At 45.6% G+C, this 14,918-nt stretch overlaps 1 long non-coding RNA gene across 1 annotated transcript; it reads right to left on the minus strand.

Annotated features, from left to right (window-relative positions):
• Window positions 1-417: 417 nt before the first annotated feature.
• LOC128086522 (uncharacterized) lies at window positions 418-10,247 on the minus strand. The gene is made up of 2 exons (XR_008209400.1): window positions 9,994-10,247; window positions 418-3,149 (listed from the first exon to the last, which is right to left on the minus strand). It is a non-coding gene; the product is annotated as an uncharacterized LOC128086522 (long non-coding RNA).
• Window positions 10,248-14,918: the final 4,671 nt, after the last annotated feature.

The following is a 14,918-nucleotide window of genomic DNA, read 5'->3' on the forward strand; positions in this document are numbered from 1 at the left end:
AAAGAAAATACTTTCTCTTGTGATTAAGGCACAGCATGGAGAGGTAAATTGTATTCTTGGCTTTGCGGCCGCCTTTTGTTTGATGTTGAGTTGGCGAGATTCTATCATAATGGAAGTGTTGGAGGTGGCTGAATTATGATGGTGTCTTGGCAGTATGAGTTATGGCTTTCTCCACCGTATCTTTTCTGGGCTGTGCTTTGCAACCTTTGTGTTCTCACAATTGAGCTTTTTCGTGGCACACATAGTCCTGGAGGACTGAATAGATATGTCTGGTGTTTGTTGTTGGTTTTTTTTTAACATTCTCAAAACAGCATCCTGGTGCTCACTGGCTTGCTCAGCTCATTGTGATAGTGCCTTTCTCCACTTGAGGGCGATGTGACCTGATTCAGTACATATGAGAGATTGTTCAGCCTGAAGTTAAAACGACAAAATTTTGGCGTTTAACGTTGTGTTCAAATGGCAACCAGGCATCCGAGTTCCCATCATAGTAGAAATTCAGTCAATACAGCCTGTGAAGCCTGCAAAGAAATTCATCTTTCTCTAACGGAGACCCACATCAGGTGATGGTGTGAACTGTTCCCTGCAGTCATTGGACTGTATTGGGTACGTTACAGACTCCCTTCCCACCATGGTGCCCTGTGTCTTTGAGATGTCCCAAAGTTCCTCTGTATGAGCTCCAGCTGTGGCCACAGAAGAGTCTCCCAAAGGTCTCTGATTACATCTGCCATCTGCCATACTAGAGATGTACAGATATTTTGACTATCTTGAGGGATCAGTTGGTATCACAAAGAGCCACTTATCTCTGCTGATATTATGGCAGCCTAGACACTCAGTTTACATGCAGACACAGATGTTCAGACACCTCCATGTAAAAGTCTTGTTTTCAAACTATGGACAGAGTTATTGATGGCACTGAGGAATGAGACATCCTCACGTGAGCTGGGATATTCATCTTTTCTAATGATGCTTGACTTGACATCCTTGACTCTCAGTTGGTTTGCAAGGAAGTTCTGTGGGTCAAGATTGCAGACCAACTAGAAGCTGGTGAAGTTGACTTAAATAAAATACAGGTTAGTCTGCACTGCAAGGCTGTATAGTCAGTTTTTGTTACTAAACGTGTGGTATCAGGGATTTTTAAAGGCATAAACTTTTGCTTTGCAGAGGCCCACAGTACTCCTTATGGCAAGAAATATGCTCCACATATCTCCTAGCAAGCAATACACTTACTTATTATGATCCAAGAAAGCTACTTTGTTCTCAAGGAGTAAGGTGTATGTAATGAATGCATGATAAATTTTACTTAATGAAAATAATCCAGTTAGTTGTGTTTGATTTATCTGTCAGACTGATCAGTATTTATCTTTGTTTCTTACAGAAGGAGCAGCAGAAAAGTAATAAAGATGGAAACATTTTGGTCTGCTATAAACTACATGAAACCAGATTAATATGATAGTGGCAACTGAGACAGACATTGTTAATTAACAACAGCTAGAATAGGCAAAGAGCAATGGTCTGTGATGAAATAAATAGAACTTCATAGCAGTAGTGAAAGTGTTGTAGGGCACCAGATATCCACAGCAAAAGCCTGGTGCTCATACTTCTTTCTGGAGCTTGGCTTCCATGGCCATATTCCCATGTTCAGTTTCTTTCCCAAAATCATTGTGGCATTTGAACATTTTGAAGCAGAAAGATGTATATTGTTCTTCACTGAGTAGAAGTGTTGTGCTGATGTGGTAAGAGCTGTACAGAAAGACCTTCATTTTTGGGTCAGTAAAGACAGGAAAAGATAAAATCCCAGGGCTTGGAGCAAAGCACAGACCTACATGTGCTTATCTTCTTGAAACCAGCTGAAGTTTAAATCTTTAAAGAGCAATTGTATCCCAAAGTACCATCTGTGGATATCCCAAAATACCATTTTATCCAGTTGCTAGGTCTGGCCATGGCCACCTTGTGATAATCTAATCACATGTTGACTGTGTAATTGCCCATGCAGGGTGAGGATTTAGTTTGCTTTGGAGAAAAAGGAAACTACAGTGTTTTCTTAGTAATTTGTTTATGTCTTAGTGGGCTAATAGAATGGAAAGTGGTTCTTGGATCATATGCTTCGTGCGCACCTCTATCTCTTTTCTCAAATAGACAAGTCCTTTTAGACTTTGATATGAGACAAAAATAATAGCAGGAGGGAATTAGTGAAGGAAAAACAGATTCTAAGGGGAAATTTCACACTTGCCTGTGGACCTTACTCTCACAGGAACATACCTGGATGAGGAATCATGACTATTAGTGTCTGTTCATGATTAGTTACTGAGCCTGATAGAGGCAAACCCACTCAACAGTGCATCATGGGGCTCTCAGACCTTGGTTGTGGTCTTGCATTTTCTCCCCAGACTTGTAGCTTTGCTTTCTAGGAAAACCATCCAGAAGCCTGGGCACCATGAGGCTGACCCTCCAACCATCTGCACTAACAGCAGTAGCCTGCTGGCTCCTTGTTACGCACAGCACATGGTGATATTCTTGCAAGAAGGACTTCTGCTTAGCAGCTACACTGCAGAAGACTCAATTTACTGGCTATGTCTTAAAATCTTTCACTGTAGCGCTGAGAGTAATGGGAATATGCTTTTCTGCTGGCCTGCTTGCTGCTGATTTGACACTGTGCCACGTGGGGGAGGTGTTGGAAATAGGCAAATACTGCAGAATTAAAAAATATATATTAAAAAAAAATATATCACTCTGAGTTGAAAGGGAAGAGAGCCAGGAAGGGAAATACCTTGGGCAGAGAATTAGACTACTTCTGTATCAAAGCCAACAGCTCCTTGTTTTAATATTTAAAACCCATGAGAGTGGAGGGGAAGGATGCTGAGAACGGGTGAGATTTTTCAAAGGCACCCAATTTCCAGTGCTTTTCCCTCTGTGCATTTTTCTAGTGAATATTCAGTTTGATGTGACGTTTGGTCACCCAGGAGAACATTTACACATCCAACCTCAAATTAACGAAAAGCTTGTGCTGGAAAATGTAGTGTGGGGAGAGGTTGGAAGGGGAGGTGACACCAACCCCTAAAGCCAAAATCCAGCATTCATCATTCATGTTTTTCTTACCAGAAACCAGAGTATAATGTTTCACTCTGGATCAAAGGAGTTGTTCAGGGCATCTGGAGAAGATAAAAAGGGGAGGCAATTTATGATATATTTACCCAAATAAGGGCTATAGGGAAGAGTTGTGCAACAAAAGTGGAGGCAGTTGGCACAACCTTTTGGACATAAGGAAAAAGTTCTCCCTCGTGAGACTGCTGAAGCACAAGAAGAGGATCCCAGAGAGTGAAGTTTCAGTCCTTGGAGACAATAAATACTCGATGGAGTAAGGACCTGAGCAACTAGAGCTAACCTTGATCCTTGACTTGCTTTGATCAGAGCACTGAGCTGCAGACCTCCAGAAGTCCCTGCCAACCCAAATTACTCTTTAGTTCTATGAAGCTGTGACAGAGATTGAATAAAACAAAGGGGAAAAGTTCCCCATTTGTTTTACTCTCTTCAGCACAGCTGGAAACTGGTGCTGTTGTGCTTTGCCATGTCTTTTGCTTATGATATGTCTGACTGATGCAGGTACTAATATCCATTGCAGCTGCTTTACTTGATCATTAAGCTAATCTGAAGCTCTTTCAGTCCGTGAGGCTCTCTGCACCATTGACAATGAAATGAATTGCACTGCAAGGAGAAGCACTCTAACTGCATTTTGCTGCATTGCCAACACTTACAGGGGTGTCTTGAAGCTACTGGGACAGGGGAACAAATAAGACAAAAAGCCAGGCAAGGTGCAGTGTCCCAGGTCTACAAGCCCACCAGAAGTTAGCTCATGTTCATTGGGAGACTTGCAGCTAGCTGTTGAACTGGGGGGCTACATGAACATGGATCTGCTCTCCTAACCCATTTTGATAGGAATGATAGATTCTGAGGTTCTAAGACTAGGTATAGGAGGTCAGATCCCGTTATACAACACAACAGCATGATAGTCCACCTGTCTCTGGTAAGGAGCAGCGTCCAGGTCTTCTTCTCAGTAAGGGACAATATATTTTTGCCTGTTTTGGTTTCACTTGGAGGCAGGGAGACACAGGGTCTTTCTCTTCCTGCAAAAACTTCAGACTTTGTCATTCTTCATTTGTGTGAGGATTTGACTTGGCACCACAGGCAGGAAAATGAAGCAGTATATGGCATCAGGTATTAACAAGGTGTTAATGCTTGCACACTTGGATACTGTGGGACTCTGCACCTGATCTGATTCACTGAACATTCCTGGATGGACTTTGGTGCAAGGTCCCATCCCTCTATGTAATGGAATTTTAGGAAGGGGCCAGGATGCACAGTTAAGTGAAGCTCTTGCTGCAGCAGGTCTCTCTGCACCCCCAAAGACCCTGTTTGAGTGGATCCAGAAAGCTTTTGTCCCAAATATTTACAGTTTGCTGCTAAAAGGAACTGCTGAGTGTGACTCAAGGCACCTTTTTGCCCTAGGGTCATGCAGAACAACACAAGGGAGCTGCTATTCCTGCCAGGCTGCTCTCTGCCTGTGGAGGGGATGAAAGGAAACCAGCTACAGACAGCAGATGCTCATTATTTTACTTAGGGCAGCCCTCTGCAGGGAGAGGGGGCAGGGGAAGAACCTGTAGCAGACAGGTCAGCTGAAAGCTCTGCTGAGGAGCAGCCTTCCTACAGCCATGGGAAGGGATGCGACGTGGAGCAGCCAGGCCTTGGCCACATGCTGTGTTGCTGCAGTGAGGTCCAGCCCTTGTTTGCTGGCAGTCTCAGCATCTGCTTTGACTTTGCTGCAGCCACTGAGAAGAGTGGGGAGATGGTCCTTTGTCACTTATTAGAGGAGGATACATCTCCTATGGAGCTGTGGAAGCCTTCAGTGAATCACTCTGTTCCTGCCCGGCTCTGCTCTTCTGTGGTTTCAAAAGAAACGGTGCAAAAATATTCATTCTTCTATTCCTAGTCTGTCCCTATAGGATTTTACTGGTGTCTCTCCTCTTAAATTCTGAGACTTTTTCCTGGCTTAAATGTAGCTGGTAATTGACTTACAGCTTCCTCTCCACAGGAAATTACTGTATCATGTTCCCTTTTATGCTGCTGCGTTGTGGAAACTTTCCAGTGGATTTCAGGGGAAAAGAATAATAAAAAGGTGAGAGCAGGACAGAAATCTACCTCTGGCTCTGAATTTGCTGTGGTTCACAAAGGGTCTGGTTTTGTTCTGATGAAGAATGTCACTGAGAGGAGATGCAGTGTGTTCATGGACATCACAGCTCTTGTAGGGACCTCCACTTGGATCTACACAACTGTTCTTCCTGAAGTTTTCTTGAAAGGTCACTGTTGCTTTCGCAAATGGTGTTGTTTCTCCTGGTCTGTTCCTAGAGCACATAGAACCATTAAAGTTGGAAAAGACCAATAAGATCATCTAACCCAACCATCCACCCATCATCACCATGCCCAGAAGGGCTGAGAGGAAGAGAAAGGTCCTTACGTTCAGTCTCCCCATCCTTGGAGACACTGAAGGTCAGCTTGCGTGCGGCTCTGAACAACCTGATTGTGCTGTAGATGTCCATGTTCACTGCAGGGCTTCCAATGCTCAAAACTCATACTTTCAGTACAGGAATCATACTAACAAACGTACAGGAGCAGGCAGCCAATGCTAACCATATTAGCTAAAATTACAAGGACTTGCAGGCTTCATTTGTCAGGGCAAAAGTGATCTCTGGGGATGGTCAGGAAGGCTGTTTCCCCTGTGGAACAAGATTATACAAGCAGGTGCACGAAGCAGGTTTTATGACTGTAGCGCAGTAACAGCTGGAGGCCCCAGCACGGGATCAGGTTTCTTGGCTTGGCCCAAGATTATACATTACCAGAGGGACTGCCAGAGATGTGCGATCTGGTTCAGATCAGATAAGAACATCTGCCTCCTCCTGCTGCCCTCAGTGGATGATTTGTCAAAACTGGCTCCCAGTGTGATGCTGCTGGAGCTGAGCACCATTCACCCTGCAGGTAGCTTGCTCCAGTGTGTTGCAAAGCATTGGAGCCACTGGGACTTCTTTCCCATGGCCAAAGCTGCATATGGTGGAGCTGGTGAAGGAGGCACCTCCATCGTTCATTGTGTGAATGTCCAGCTTCATTGTCCAGCTTCCCTCTTCATGGCCCCAGCAAAAATGGGCAGCTTCCACCTGACCGTAAAAGACTTTTTCCTTCTGTTTGGTTGTGTGCAGATGGACACTTGTTGTGGTACAGGAATGCACAGACCACATGGCCAATTGGATGTGTCACATAACTTGAGTATCTCTAGATTGACAGGGAAGCTCGCTAAGAAGCTGTTCCCCTGTTATCCGGCTCTACTTTACCTCTTTCTACTGATACACTGATTGCGAGAAATCTGATCCGATAAATGATCTTGATAGGAATCAGATTTGGCAGAAATAAAGCTGTAAGTAGGAAGACCAGTGACTTGCTTTGCATAATGCCCAGATGAGAGTGGCTCCTATTCCACAAGCCTCTGAGGGATATCATTAACCAACATTTTCATTTTGATAGGACGAGAGGGAATGGCCTCAAGTTGTGCCAGGGGAGGTGTTCCAGAACTGTAGAGACATGGTACTGAGGGACATGGTCAATAGACAATACTGGTGGTAAGTGGACAATTGAACTTGACGACCCTAGAGGTTTTTTCCAACCTTAATGATTCTATAAATCTTTGAAAGCAAAAAGTCAACTCTGGACTTTGGATAATCTTTTTTTCCTAGTTCTGTTTTCAGGCCTCTCTAAAACCAGATATGTTGAGCCAGTGCCCAGAATTTTTGTGTAAGTGCTCTTAGACACTCAGCAGTCAAATTCATATTTACTGCTTTCACATTGCCCAGACCTGAACAGGGTCGACTCTGCCCAAAATCTCCATGATCTATTCATGAATGGGCCCTAAGAGTCCTTCAGCATATTGCTAAATAAATGACCAAGACCTGACATGAGGAGATGACTGCAATATTGTCAGGTTGGAATTTTGAGAAGCTCTGCAGGTGACATGATGTTCATATCTGAATGATGTCAGGGAAATTTTTCACCCACAGGGCTGTGAGTCGCTGGCGCAGGCAGCTCATAGAGCTGTGGGTGCCCCATCCCTGGAGGTGCTCAGGGCCAGGCTGGATAAGGAGCCCCCCCTGAACTGGTGGGGGGCAACCAGCCCATGACAGAGACTTGGAAATGGATGGGCTTTAAGCTGCTTTCCAAGCCAATCCATTCTGTGATTCTATGATTCTGTGAACATACTGATCCAACTTCATAAGATGCTGTGGGAAGAATAAACAGCAAAGCCATGGGGAAGTTTCACACAGCAAACAGGGGTGGCAGCTTCCAACTACCGGGATTCCTCTAGGATTCTTGTCAAATTGTCGCAACCATTCAGCAAAGAAGCTGGAGAATAAAAGTCTATGACCATAATAGAGCACTGTAATTCAGGGCCATAACTCCTGGGACTGTTGCTGAAGACTCAGGCAGGGACTGCTGGAGAGCCATGGCATGCAGTGTGTTGACCTGAGGGCAGCTCAGAGGGAGGCATGTGGCCATGGCCTGGCAGGGTGGGGAAGTGCTTGGGAAGCCGCTGGGGTTTGCTGGAGTTTTATCTTCTCCAAGATGCCTTGGCTGTACATACAGGACATGGCGTGCTGCCACACTTGGATATGCCACCGCCAGGGCTGAGCAGAGGCTGTGGCACGTGTGTTGGGGCAGGGCTGGGCTGACCTCTCTGGAGCTGCTGGAAGTGGGAGTGCCATCAGGCTGGGAGGAGACCTTTAGATCTGAGAGCAGCCAGAGGGGATGTGCATCAGTGTATTTCACTCACTGGTCCCCACAGCAGCACAAGCCTTCCCATACTGCTGTACAGTCCCCACAATAGACCTGCTGCTTTTCCCAGGGGATTGTCGGACATAACCTGAGAGTTGTCACAGGGACATGGTCATAGAATCATATAATTATAGGATCATTTGAGTTGGCAGGGGCTCTTAAAGGCTGTCTAGTTCAACCCTCCTGCAATGAACAGGGACACCCACAGCTCCATCAGGTGTTCAGTGTCCTATCCAGCCTGACCCTGCATGTGTCCAAGGATGGTGCATCCACCACATCTCTGGGCAACCTGTGCCAGTGCCTCACCGCCCTTATTGTAAAAAACATTTTCCTTATATCCAGTCTAAATAACCTCAGTCCTCAGCCTTTCAGAGCTCAATAAATAACCTCAGGCAGTCCTCAGTCTTTCAGAGCTTCAATAAAATATTTCAGGCTAGGTGAGATCTGGGTTGAGAAACAGCAGCTGAGCACTCTGCACTGCTGCACTTATCTCCTCCCGTGTGCAGTTTTATTCTGGTGCTTGTGTGTCATCCTGATTTAAATACCCTAACAGTGGTGCATCCCCATGGCTCTCGAGAGCCGCCGTCATTTGAGAGGAACTTTGCAAAAAATACAAGCTGTGAAATTTCCTGGTGCTGCCTGGGGTTGCTTAGGAAAAAAGCAGCAAGGAAGAGCTGCTAGCTGCTGTCTTACAGTGCAACAGAGCTGCACGCAGGTTGGCTTCTCCCTGTTATAACTCAGTTAAAGTTGATGAATAACAGGGCTAACAAAATAACAGAAGGTTCTTCCTCAAAGAAGGACAGGAAATTCTGCACGGGCGAGCGCGTGGAGGTGAACAAAGTGTTAAACCCTGGCAGAGCAGCTGCTGCTGACCTTCTGGTCCCAACACCGCTAAACAAAGCTCCTGTTACAGCTGAACTTTAGTACCAACTTCTGCTGCCCAGGGATCCTCGCAAAAGTGCACACTGAGATGCAGCCGGTGCTGTGGGGCTCATGGGTGGTGGTGAAGCTATGGGAGTTGCTGTGTGCTCCCCTATGTTGTCCCAAAAGCTGTCCTTTGCTGTTGGAGCAGCTTAGGACTTGTGGAGCTGAAGAGTGCTTTCGGGAGCAAGGTGTTCAGTAGTTGCTGATCGATATAATCCCATTAATTTTGTTGAGTTTCTGCTTAGATCTCTGCTCACAGCATCCTGCAGCAATGAGTGCTGTGGGTTAATGATGTGTGCACGGGAAAATGTGCTTCTTTTTGCATTTAATTGTGGTCTTTCTGCTTGGTCCTGCTTATAACTGTTGAATATTCATCCTTCCCTTGCTATTCATAGTTTTACAATCTCTAATCATAGAATCACAGAATCACAGAATGATAGGGGTTGGAAGGGACCTCTGGATATCATCTTGTCCCATCTCCATCCAAGCAGACTCCTGACAGCAAATTGTACAAGAAAGTGTCCAGGTATGTCTTGAGCATCTCCAGGGAAGGAGATTCTAAAACCTCTCTGGGAAGCCTCCCAGGGCTCATCACTCTCACAGTAAATAATTTTTTTACATGTTTGTATGGAACATAGAAATGTCTCATATCCTACATTTAACACAAAGCATTCTTGCTGCCCTCCAGCCTCATTTCTACAGAAAACAGGATTTGAGGCAATTCCAAGCAGAGGACTCACATCTACAGTCCAGGTTCTTAATGTGACATAATGATACATGAGAAACATTTTTGAATGATAGCATTTCTCATCCTTCAATGGAACTCATGTTGTAATGCAGGAAAGAAAGAAAGGAAGTATGAAATGGGAAAGGAAATAGGAAATAGGGAAGGGGAAAAGGAAAAAAGGAAGGGAAGGGAAGGGAAGGGAAGGGAAGGGAAGGGAAGGGAAGGGAAGGGAAGGGAAGGGAAGGGAAGGGAAGGGAAGGGAAGGGAAGGGAAGGGAAGGGAAGGGAAGGGAAGGGAAGGGAAGGGAAGGGAAGGGAAGGGAAGGGAAGGGAAAGGGGAGCATTAATTTCTGCAGAAGACTTGATAGGAAGGAAGAAGCAGACAGGATTGAGAAGTATGGAGTTGCCCTGATTTTAATCAGGCCCCCAGACCATGAATAAGAGCAGACTGTAAGAAGTATCTTGCTGGCTCACCTCCTCTTTAAAAAAATATCAGGGTAGCTTTGAGAAAATCATCCCAAGGAGTAGTTTCAAAGGATCTTCTAAATTCTCTCTGTGACTGTGTCCATCCCTCCATGTAATCATTTGGTCCAAAGACTCTGAATTTATCCCGTGAAATAATTAATAAGAATCACCAGACTTTGATGAGGGTGAGGCACAGAACAGAACAATGGGACAAAAGATAACAACTTGGTGTTGAAATAATAAAAAACATCACCTTGATGCATTCTGCATGGAGCTGAGTTCAGTTTTGTTTCCTAGTTCTGATGATTTGAGCTTGAAATTGGCCCTCTGCTGCTCAGAGATTTTTATGCATGCAGCTTACAATGTGACCAGCCTTGTGGTTGTCCAAGATTTACTTTTTGCAAACTCTTGTGTGCCTTGGCCTTACTGCTTCCAAGTTGTTGACATTATACTGACAGAAAGGTGAGGGAGATGGGATCCGTGTTGTTACTGAAGGTGGACATTGCTCCCCATGTAAGCATCTGAAGGTTGTCCTTGGGAGGCAGGTGAGATGGCCATCAGAGGCTTATGTGATTGCATATGTAACAGTGATGTGATCAAGGTCAACCTGGGCCCCAAGTAAGCTGGGCATCTGGAAGGATAAGAACCTAATTGCTTAGGAACTGGGAGACTCTGGGCTTTCTTGTTCCCAGCCCAGTGGTAAGAATATCCCAAAGTAGTTGAGCTCCCATGTGCATGGCTTGCAGGCTTTTGCGAACAGAAGGACAAGCAAATTATCATTTTAGATCATTCTGGGCATGGATTCACCCTCCAAAGGCAGGACAACACCTAGATTATTGACATCTGGGTACCTATCTCAGCATCCAGCCAGGGGAGAGAGGAAGCGGTCACTTTGCCATATATTTGTTAAAACTTGAATGCTGTAGCTTAGACCAAACTGCCTTCTGTGGAAACTGGTTTCATCACAGCTTCTGCTCTCCTTAAAGCAACATTTATTTTTTGAGCTGGATCTTCACCTTTCACAAGAAGTCCAAACTGATCTATGCCTCAGGATGTCCCTGGGAAGGAGTCGGACCATGGCTTGCTTTGGTTACACCACAGGTGAGCAATGCAATTTTCACTGCGCATGAAATATTTGCAGCTGAGGCCATAATGTCTGCTGCAAGGAGCTGAGCACCCTGCAAAAGTCACTCTGTGCACTCAGAAGCAGTTGGGCTGCCCCTCTCCCATCAGCTGCATCACGTTGCCAGGACTCCTGGATGAGTCCCCGAGGGTTCTGCCCCTGTTTGTGGGTTTTCATGATTTTTTATTGATCTAAGCACAAGAGCTTTGTCTCATTCTAGCTTTCCCTTCTCCACAACCACCTGCACCTTTCCCTGGGATTGCAGCTGCTCTTCAGCCGCTGCCCTTGACCACCTGGGACGTCAGAGTCAGCCAGCATGTGGGGTGCTGGGGTGCTTAAATGGCTTTGATGAGATGAGCTCAGCTTTGGGAGTCTTTGGGAGCTGCATGGTGGTGCTACTCATTCCTGTTCCTTCATAAATCACTGTCTTTTGAAAAAGGATCATAGAATCATGGAATCATTAAAGTTGGAAAAAACCTCTAAGATCATCAAGTCCAACTGTCCACCTACCACCAATATTGCCCACTAAACCACATCTCTTGAACAACTGCAGGGATGGTGCTGAGAGTGGAGGTGGAGAAGATATTTAGAGAGGTGCCTGCAGCACGCTGAGCCTTTTCTCTGTGTGTGCCTGTCAGGAGAAATTGCTGCAGCTGTCTGGGAGATTTCTTGCCTCCCCCTACCAGATCTGTGTGTAATTGGTGACAGACTGGTACACTGGGATCACAGCTACCCAGGATACAGTGGGAGTCTTTTTGGCATGTTTGGAGCTCCCATCCATCAATCAAGGTCAGGAAGATTCACAAGCTTGGTTGTGCCCCTGCCAGCATTTGTCAGGAGCTGAGATCGGGTGTCTCTGGCAACAGAGGCCAAGTTTCCAATCTGGATGATGCTGTGCAAAACTGCCAAGAGTGAGCCCTCACCCAGGACCTCTGGAAAGGTGCCTGGGGCATGGCTCATCTGTGTTTCACACCACCCACGGGCCTCCACTCCAGCCCTGCATCTCCAACCGCATGCTACTTTGCTTTGGAAGTACTGGTGACTTGGGTATCCCTGCTGATGGGCATCCATCTGTACAGCTGGCATGAGGAACACTTGTCAGCTTATCAGTACCATCTCCACAAATGGAAGAATGTGTTTAGAAGCTGCTCAGTTCCCCAAAGAGCCCTTCAGAGGTGTCGTAGATCCACGATTTTTATCTCTTCCCAATACTCTCCTAAATTTATACTCTGCAGCTCTGTGCAATGTGTTCTTGACAAAAAGAATAGGGAAGAAAATATACCCAAGAGTCCAACCTCTGCTGTTGTTTTGAATGCCATGAATTGCCAGAAGATGTAAGACTAGCAGGAGAGAGGATGGGATGAGTAGAGGTCCATTAGCGATTCCCTACCCCCAGCATATGGCCAATTAAAATTTCTAATTAAGGCACGGTGGGGGTGAAGAAAGGAAGCTCTTGGCCGAAAGTCTCCTTCTTTTTTTTCCTATATTTCCTTCGATAGCTTTATAAATTTCCCCCCTAAATTAACTAATTAATATCACCTAATCAGTTAATAGAATTAGCTAATTAGATTGCTTAATGGAATTTCTGAAGAGCAGATTTAGAAGCTCTTAAGGAGACTTTAATCACTTTTTGTCTGTGTTCATTCAGCAGCTAAGCGCAATCAGTGTTATCAGCAAAACATTTCTGAAAATCACTAATTGGGCTTCATCCTGCTCCAGAGTCACTGCTACAGTTTCCCAGGCTTTCTGGCTTGTCCCTTCAAATTGTTCTTACCTGCTCCTGATTCCACTGAACACGTACTGCTCTCAGGCTCCCAGTGCAGTATTTCAATGAAATCACCACTGTAAGCACTGCAAAAGTAGCCACCCTCCCTGCAGGATCCTCCCCACAGGCCACAGAGCAGCCCCAGTCAGCAGTTATTTGTTCAAAATTGGTTGGTGGAGGGGGGTGAGGGTTTGCCTGTGTTTGCAATGGTATCCAGCCACAGGTGGGTTGGCTTTGTTGGTCCAGAGCCACTCTGGGTTTGGATCTTAGCCCTCATGATATTTTTTGGCAGTGCAAAGTGCTCTGCCAATGGAGAGCTCTTCTCTGCTCTTGGATTCTTGGGATCCATCCCCAAGTCCAGAATGAGCAAGTAGGAGAAAACAGGCCTAGAGAGCCCATTTTATTCCTGCCTACTCAACAAGGATCAGATCCTGAGTGACCAGCAGAGCTCCTTGGTCTCACTGGGCTGATGTTCCCCAATCCAACATCTGGAAACGTGCAGTGCTGGAAAGGAAGCATGGATCTACTCACCACACCATACTGCTAATGTGACTTTGAAAGAGTTTCTGAACTTTGTATTTTCCAGCCCCCATCAGCTTGTAACTGGGAAGGCTGTCAACAGCCAGAGCTGAATGTGGGACATGCAGTCCTGGTTTGGGTCCAGGAGTCCAGTGTCTGTCTCAGACAGAGGTTCAACCTGAAGTTTGGGTCTCATTTAGTTGTGTTTGCCCTGGGCAAACTGTGCCCACACTGCAGCAAAAATCAGATGGGCACAACTTGAATTGCAGACTCTAATGACAACTTAATCCAGCCCTATTCTTTTGGCACCTTGGCCCAAGATGAAGGCAGCAATCAAAGGCTTTGCTATTCCCAGCAGCTGCTGTTGTATCAATGCTGATCTGTTCTCACTCTGAGAGCAGTGTGGAGCAGGAGAATGACTTGGTGTCTGCCCCCACCATGCTTTTCCTCTCTGTTAGCTGTCCACGTGAGATAATTAAACAATTACACTGCATTAGACTCTTTGTACAATTACATGCCCTAGGAAGCCCTACAAAAGCATTTTTTCATGTTTGTCAAGGTGAACTCCTTCTCCATGGCTGTTTCTGTTGCATTGCAGCCTGTAGCTAGCATGGCAGCCTGGATACAGATCCCATGGATGGCAAGGAGCTCACTGATGTGACCTGGATCTGCAAAGACAACAGGGTTAATTCATCCTGCCTTTGCGGTTCCTTTTCTCCACCTTCTGTGTGGGGGAAAAGCTAGACTGACAGTGAACCAGGAGAATGAGCAACCTTCAGCATTCTCAAACTGGTTTTCTTCCTTTGTGGGAATGAAAATAAGGCTTTTGAAATGTATTCCTGTGACACATGGCATTTTCTGGAGTTCAGATACTCAAGTCACTGCCCTGCCTGAAGATCTGGAGGGCAGTTTTATCTCAAACTAAACCAGAAGTGGACTTAAGCCATAAGCCTGGCAAGTCTGAAGGTCTCAGGGTGGTGAGGGGAAGATCAGCCAGGTGAAAGCTAACCCTTCTGAGAAAGCACACTGTGCTGGGACTTGATTAAGTCAGCTATGCAACACCATATTCTCTTAATAAAAATGTCTAGGCAATTACCCTGGGAATTTACCTCCCCTGTTTTCCCCTCTTGCTTGTGGATTTCCTGTGAACAAGCTGAGGCCTCTAGATTTCCTCAGCATCTGGAATTCCTCTGCCATTAACGTTCACAAGTCATTCTAGGCTGGAATTGCCTGCAAGCCCTGCCCACATAGATATTTTACTGGAGAGGTGATATTGTGTGCTGTGTGGTTGGGCCAAAGTATTGCCAGGATGAGCAATTTACAGCTGATAAGATTTTACCCCATGAGCCTGGCTCCAAAAATGTGGAATTGTGCATCAGGAGCAATTGGAGCAATCAGGTCTTACAAAGAGATTTATGACAAAATTAAGACTCTTTCATGTAGACATCCCCATTTGATGTTAATATTGTTCTATGCGGAGGAAACCTAGCATTTTAAATAGGGTGATTTTCCTCTTCCCTGGAAGAT

Source organism: Tympanuchus pallidicinctus, unplaced genomic scaffold, assembly GCF_026119805.1.
Source record: "Tympanuchus pallidicinctus isolate F22 unplaced genomic scaffold, pur_lepc_1.0 scaffold3, whole genome shotgun sequence".
NCBI classification, from domain to species: Eukaryota; Metazoa; Chordata; class Aves; order Galliformes; family Phasianidae; genus Tympanuchus; species Tympanuchus pallidicinctus.